Genomic DNA, 6000 nt, shown 5'->3' with positions numbered 1-6000 from the left:
CGAGGCGCTTATTGCATTTTTGGGGCGGGGTGGGGTGGAGTGCGACTGAAATCCCCCTTGCTGTATTTGGAGCGATTCATCCATATGAATGGAAGAGCCGAAACGCGCCGCTATCATCCAATCAAAGCGGGCCGCTCGGCGCCTCCTGAGATTGCGTGAAAGTGCCGCATCAATGCAGACTCTCTGCGGTTGCGTAGATATGGTCGAATATAATTGGGGGCCTGAAGTAGCTCAAACTTGGATAAAACGAATCATAACAAAGCCGGCCTTAATACGGGCCGAATTAAAAAAAGAAACCAAAATAAAAAGCCAAACGCAAAAGGAAAATCAAAAACGATTCCAACCCCGATAAGGCGAAGGAGAACGGCGTCTTTGAGCTGATCTGATGTCGTTCTTGTTGCCAAGTCCTTCAACTTTGCATTCAAAATGGCCGAGCGCGGAGCGATTTGCGTTACCCGCCGTCTCCTCGGCTTGTTTGCACGCACCAAGGCCAGACCGCCACTCACCGGGTCGGCGACCCCCCCCCCAAAACAACAAATCAATCATTGCTCTCGTCAAAGGCAAAAGACAAAAGCTTTTGCGTTCGGGGTCGTCCCGGAGAGATATCGGCCCCGGTGGCGCCTTGGCTTTTTCCGCTCGCTTTGCAAGTCTGCGTGCGCCTGGGAGTTCCACATGAGACACTGAGACTTTGTAACCCAGACGCTTGGATGCCAGGATGCCGTTCGCATTTGTATTCATTTCCCGGCGCCGTCGGGCCCGTTTCATGCCGTAATGACTCGGGCTCGGAGGAAAAACTCAACTGACGTTGGCACATTTGTCCTATTTTATTCGCCTTCCCCGACTGCGTGTGCCATTTTTTATTCACCCCCCCCGCTTTCCTTTCTGTCTGTAATTCGTCCAATTACACATTTACGGAACTGCAGAGTTGCCCGGATGACGGCGGCCCACTTTCGGTTTTCGGTCTCGGGAGGAAATGCGATCTTCTTCGACGCTGGCCGCCGATGGCGATTATGGTTGCGGCCTTGTATCGATCTCGTGGGCCCCCGAGGAGGAGCGGCCGGAGCATTTGGGTGCGGCTGGCGCCGAACGAGCAGGAAGCGCCATGAGGTGAAATTGCGCCGCGCGGGGCTTCTCCCATTTTGTCGACATTTTGCTCCCATGCCATTTCGGAACTAATTTGCTCACTCCCAAAGGACGAATTAAGCGTCCCGTTCACCTCCGGGATGGGGCGCGACGCCGAGCGATCCATCGCGTCTTTCCTCCGATCGTAATTAGATCTCCCCCCCCCCCCCCCCCCCCCCCCCCCCCGTACGCACGGAGGTCAAGGACTGCCGGTCGATTGGAGCGAATGTTTGGCCTCGTCTATCTGGATGACGTACTTTTCCCCGATGCCGTCGTTCAAGAGCGCTACAGAGATGAGAGTGGCTCTTTTCTTTCAGTCTTATTTTCGCATTCACAGCACAAAGCTCGTGACGTCACCGTCATGCGTTCTTCTCGTCCGTATAGAGTGAAAGAGTCCTCCTCGTCGGGTCAGAGTTCCCCCGAAGGCTGACTGGAGATTGGGATCTCCCCCTCCTTGTTTGTGGCCAGCGCAGCCAATATCCAGGAGAGGCAATTGTGTCGATTTCTCCCTTCTCTTTTCGACCGGACGCTTTCCACTTTCCAGCCTTTCGGCAGAGTGCCGACACGTTTGTCGTGCGTGCGCAACGCGACGACCGCGAGGAGCTTCGCTGACGTCAAGTCAAGGCGGAGGGGGGGCGGGGGAATCCGACCAACGGCGGCGTACGTGTCGTTCCCCGACGGGCAAAGGCTCGGTCGCGACGTGACGATTTCGGCATCCGAGGCACAGACGTGCCCTCGCGCGGGTCGTCGGAGACTTCGACTAACGCCTTTGCGCAAAAATCCTTCTCTCCCGCATGCCGAACGGGGAGCCCTTTTCAATCCTTGGGAGAAAAGCTTTTTTTTCCATTTCCTTCTTTCTCATTGTATTGTTCTGATTTGACCTTTTGTCTTTTATGCGCAGCGCTTTGTTAGGGTTGTCGCCAAAGTGCTCTCGGTGTGCGCATTCTTGCACTTTTCTTCTATCCTCATTCGACAGCCTTATTCCGGAGTCCGAAAGAAAGGGCGGAGCGACGGGACGCGCGGAGGATTTGCGTGACGGCTTTGGTCCAATTTGTCGCCGTACGACCGTTTGCGGCACTCCAATATGGAGGTACCGTCGCAGCCCCCGTCTCCCGCGGACCATCAATTGTCATGTTCTTTTGCTCCGCCGGTCCGTCGGCCTGACGAAGAGCGACGTAGGACTAAAAGATCAACCGCTACGACCCCGCTGAACATTCATCGGAGGCCGGCAGTCATAATCGGAGCAAAGCAAGCAGCTATTACGCTTCCACGAAAAAAAAAAAAAGAAGAGTCTGACAAGAGTCCATCACGCAGCGAGGCGGACGGATACGAGACTAATCCCGGCGGACACGCCGCACCTTTCCGTGCACTCGCCGAGCTCCGGGAGCCCCGCTCATCATTCAGACGAGCGTCTGGAAGATGAAGCTCGGCCCTTCAATCTGAGCAGTGGAGATGGGCCCGCAAAGATGATTTGGGCATCGCCAGAAGCCCTTTCGCCATGCGCCCGATGACTCTGCGCCGCCATTCAATTTAATATGTCAGGCGGCGCAATTACAAAAACGAAAGCCACCACCGCACTCGCTCATCCCGGCGCAATCACGTGAGCCGCCCCCCCCCCCTCCCCCGCCACCGCCTCGCATTCGTGCAGGGACGAAACTGGATGGGAATGCTCGACGGCATATAAACTGGACCGTGAAATAAGACCGGTACAGCTCGGTGATTGCGTCGGAGGATGAGGAGACGGCGGCAACTGATTTTCACTCGTTGAGCAACTGTGTCATGCGGAGCCATCTAAAAAAAAAACAGCCCAAAACCAAACACCACGGGGCTCCACTGGCTGGCGGGGAGGGCCACCTTCAAGCCGGGAGGGTTGATCACCCTGAAGATGAAAAAGCATCGCTGACAAAAGCTCGGGGAAAATGAAGGGTTCGGGGTGTTGCGGTCACCCCGGACGATTCCAAAGACGACGGCGGATCAACCGCGTGTCACATTGTGCGCCGTCCTGAAGCAGTTCCAGGTCAAATGAAACGGACTCCTCGGATGCAACCATTTCGGCTAGAGCCGCGTCGACGGACGATGTCACTCTCTCGCATGTTTTCTTTATCCTCTACGAAAGGCGACGATGCGTCGAGGTCGCAGGAACGTCTGCGTCGCTGCATTATAGCGCCCACAGGTGGCCGGGACAGGAACGCGACAAAGAGGAGCATCGGATCCCGATTTGCTTTTGAGGCCTTTCTGTGCGAGCGCGCTCTCCCGGCGGGTCGGATGGCGGCACGTCAGGCGAAGGCCTCCGCCGCCGTCCCCGAGGCGGAGGGGCGCTTTGGCTCATTTTGATGAATGGACCTCTCTCTGGCCCTGAGTGAGCAATTATCAGAGGCCAGGCAAAGTCCTTCGTCACTGTCAGCCAACGCCAGCTTCGCTTCCACCGTCCAAAGTCGTACCCGCGGGCCCGCCCCCCCCCACCCCCTACTATGGCAGCGGTCGGCGCTATCATGCCGACCGACGCGGTGGCGAATCATCATCCGCCCCAGAAAGAAAAGTCCGTCGGTCATTGCGTTGCCCATCCGAAGGACTTGGTCTCAGTCGGTGCCCAAAGGGCGGGTCCTCGGATCAGCCTGAAAAGAAATAAGAGCGCACGGTTCGGGGCTCCCCTACCCGCCGGCTGCGCGAACCTCATCCCGAAATACGCCGACGCCTCGTCCGCAGGAGCGCCGCTCCCGTTCGGGTGACTGACAGTTGGCCTCCCGGGTTGCGTTCGTATTCAGCGGACTTCAGTTTATTTCTGGCTGAACAAAGTGACCTTCGCTCTCGCAGAACCGATAACCGCCGCCGGATGCGGGAACAAAGCCACGGCGGCCGGATTCTCATTCGGACCGGCGCCGCGTCGTCTGGAATCATCGAGCATCTGCCGAGAAGACGTATGGGTAGTAAAACAAAACCAAAAAAAAAAAAAAAAATCCCCTGGCCTCCGCCGCCATTCGGAGCGCGACGAACCAAAGTGTTGCGCCTCTCGGGAAAGCAACGTTTGATTTGCACTTCGCCCCAATCGTCGGGGGCAACCAGCGCTTTGTCCTGAGGTGCGATGGCGTCATTTGGAGGAATGTCGGGCTCCGGTTCGCTTTTGGCTTTGCTGCGTTATGGCCGCGCCGCTTTTGTACGACCGCCCGAGGAATTCAGTTTGGCCCCCGATTTCCCCCAGGTTGCTGGCCCGTCACGGGCTGCCAAAGAGGGGCTCCAAAAAATTGCAAGGAACTTTTCGCTCACGACGCCACATCTCCGAAAGGCACAATGTTTGTCATTTCAAATCCCCCCTTCCACGCCCCCGAAAAGAAAAAGAAAACAAGAATGCATCGGCGTGACCTGGAAACGCCGCAGTGGCCGCAGCACGGCCACCTTGTCCGCTCTGCTCGCGCCCTATCTCGGTGTCTGCATCTCTGGCCGTTGCTTTGCCCCCCTTTGCGAGCACCTCTTTACACAGCGCTGCATTTTCCACACAGCCAGATGGAAATTGAGTGGGAGCACAAGATGGAGGTCTGCGATCCGGCCGCAGAAAAACGCGTGCCCTTCTTTACTCGGCGTGCTCTCTTTTCACAGCGCCGGCACTTTCATCTCTCCAAAAGTGGAGGACAAAAATGCAGCGCGACCCACGGTCCGTTATCAAGCCCTCCCGCTTGCTACTTTCAGTTTTAGAACTAAAGTACTCGCCGGACGCGTCTTTGGCAACACTCGCAGCTCGATCCAAATCACATTCTAATATCGAAAGAGATTTGTTTGCAGAGACATTCGAAACAGTTGAGAGACGATTGCCACAAACGCGCAGAGGGCGAGTACGCCATGAAATGCCCAGTGAGACTCTTCAGCTCAGGGAAGAGCCTCGCATCCAAACGTGAGCGCTTTCGGTCATCGGTGGTTATCCGGAGCAATTGCCAGTTACTCAGTTGGAATTCCTTGAACAATTCCTACAACCTCACTGGGCATTTTCCTCGCTAGCTAGCTAGACTAGCTAGCTAGCGAGGAAAATGCCCTAGCTAGCTAGCTGACTAATAATCCCCTGATTTGCTGACTAGCTGTGCTCACAAAATGCACGAAGAGCCGAGTGCTCTTATTTCAATTCCCGGTCGAAGCCATGACACTACGGATGAGGCCGCTGCCTGTCTGCCGGCTGAGAGGAGCCCAGGAATCCTATGAGCGTGTGAGCTAGCTGATGCAAAGCTAATGGAGGCTTTAAGTGGACACGGCACAAACATGTAGGGATGTGTAGCATTAAAAAAAAAATTGCTGGGCAAGCTCGTATCCATTTATTTTCCCACGGGGCGTGGTTTCACACATTCGGGTGACACGCCGACAGCATTTGAGAGCAGATGCAAAGGCTTGATTTGTATTGATTGTGAAGCCCCACATGACATACGTGTTCTTAACAACGTTCCTCGCTGCAGTATGGCAAAGGAACAAGATATTATTTTCACTTCACAGGGACTCGAGAGTAATTCGTTTGTCCATCGATTCAGTGGCAGGGCAGCCGTATTTTTATTCCGACGCGCATCAACAATCCACAAGGAGAACGAAAATTCAGTCGCGCCGTGTCAGTGAAAGAAAACCAAACCGTTTTGTGCGATATGATAAAAGCGCAGCCCACGGCGGGGAACGTTTTGACAAACTCGGAAAAGATCGCACGCATCCCCCTTCTCTTGCGTCCTCCCGAAATAGTCTGTTCCCCAGCTGCGAGAAGGGAAATTGGGTGTTTCTTCCAAAATTCACAAAAGGTATGAAGATAAGGAAGAAAAAAAAAAAGATCTCGAGCGTAGACGGATTGAATCGAGACAGCGAAGAGTATATTTAGGGACGAAAGGCATCTCCGCCATCTTCTTTTTTGTTTAG

The sequence above is a fragment of the Hippocampus guttulatus genome, chromosome 16 (assembly GCF_054856545.1).
Source record: "Hippocampus guttulatus isolate MCC_2025c chromosome 16, RoL_Hgut_1.0, whole genome shotgun sequence".
NCBI classification, from domain to species: domain Eukaryota; kingdom Metazoa; phylum Chordata; class Actinopteri; order Syngnathiformes; family Syngnathidae; genus Hippocampus; species Hippocampus guttulatus.
The sequence above is the reverse complement of the archived record's forward strand: the minus strand, read 5'-3'. Positions refer to the sequence as shown.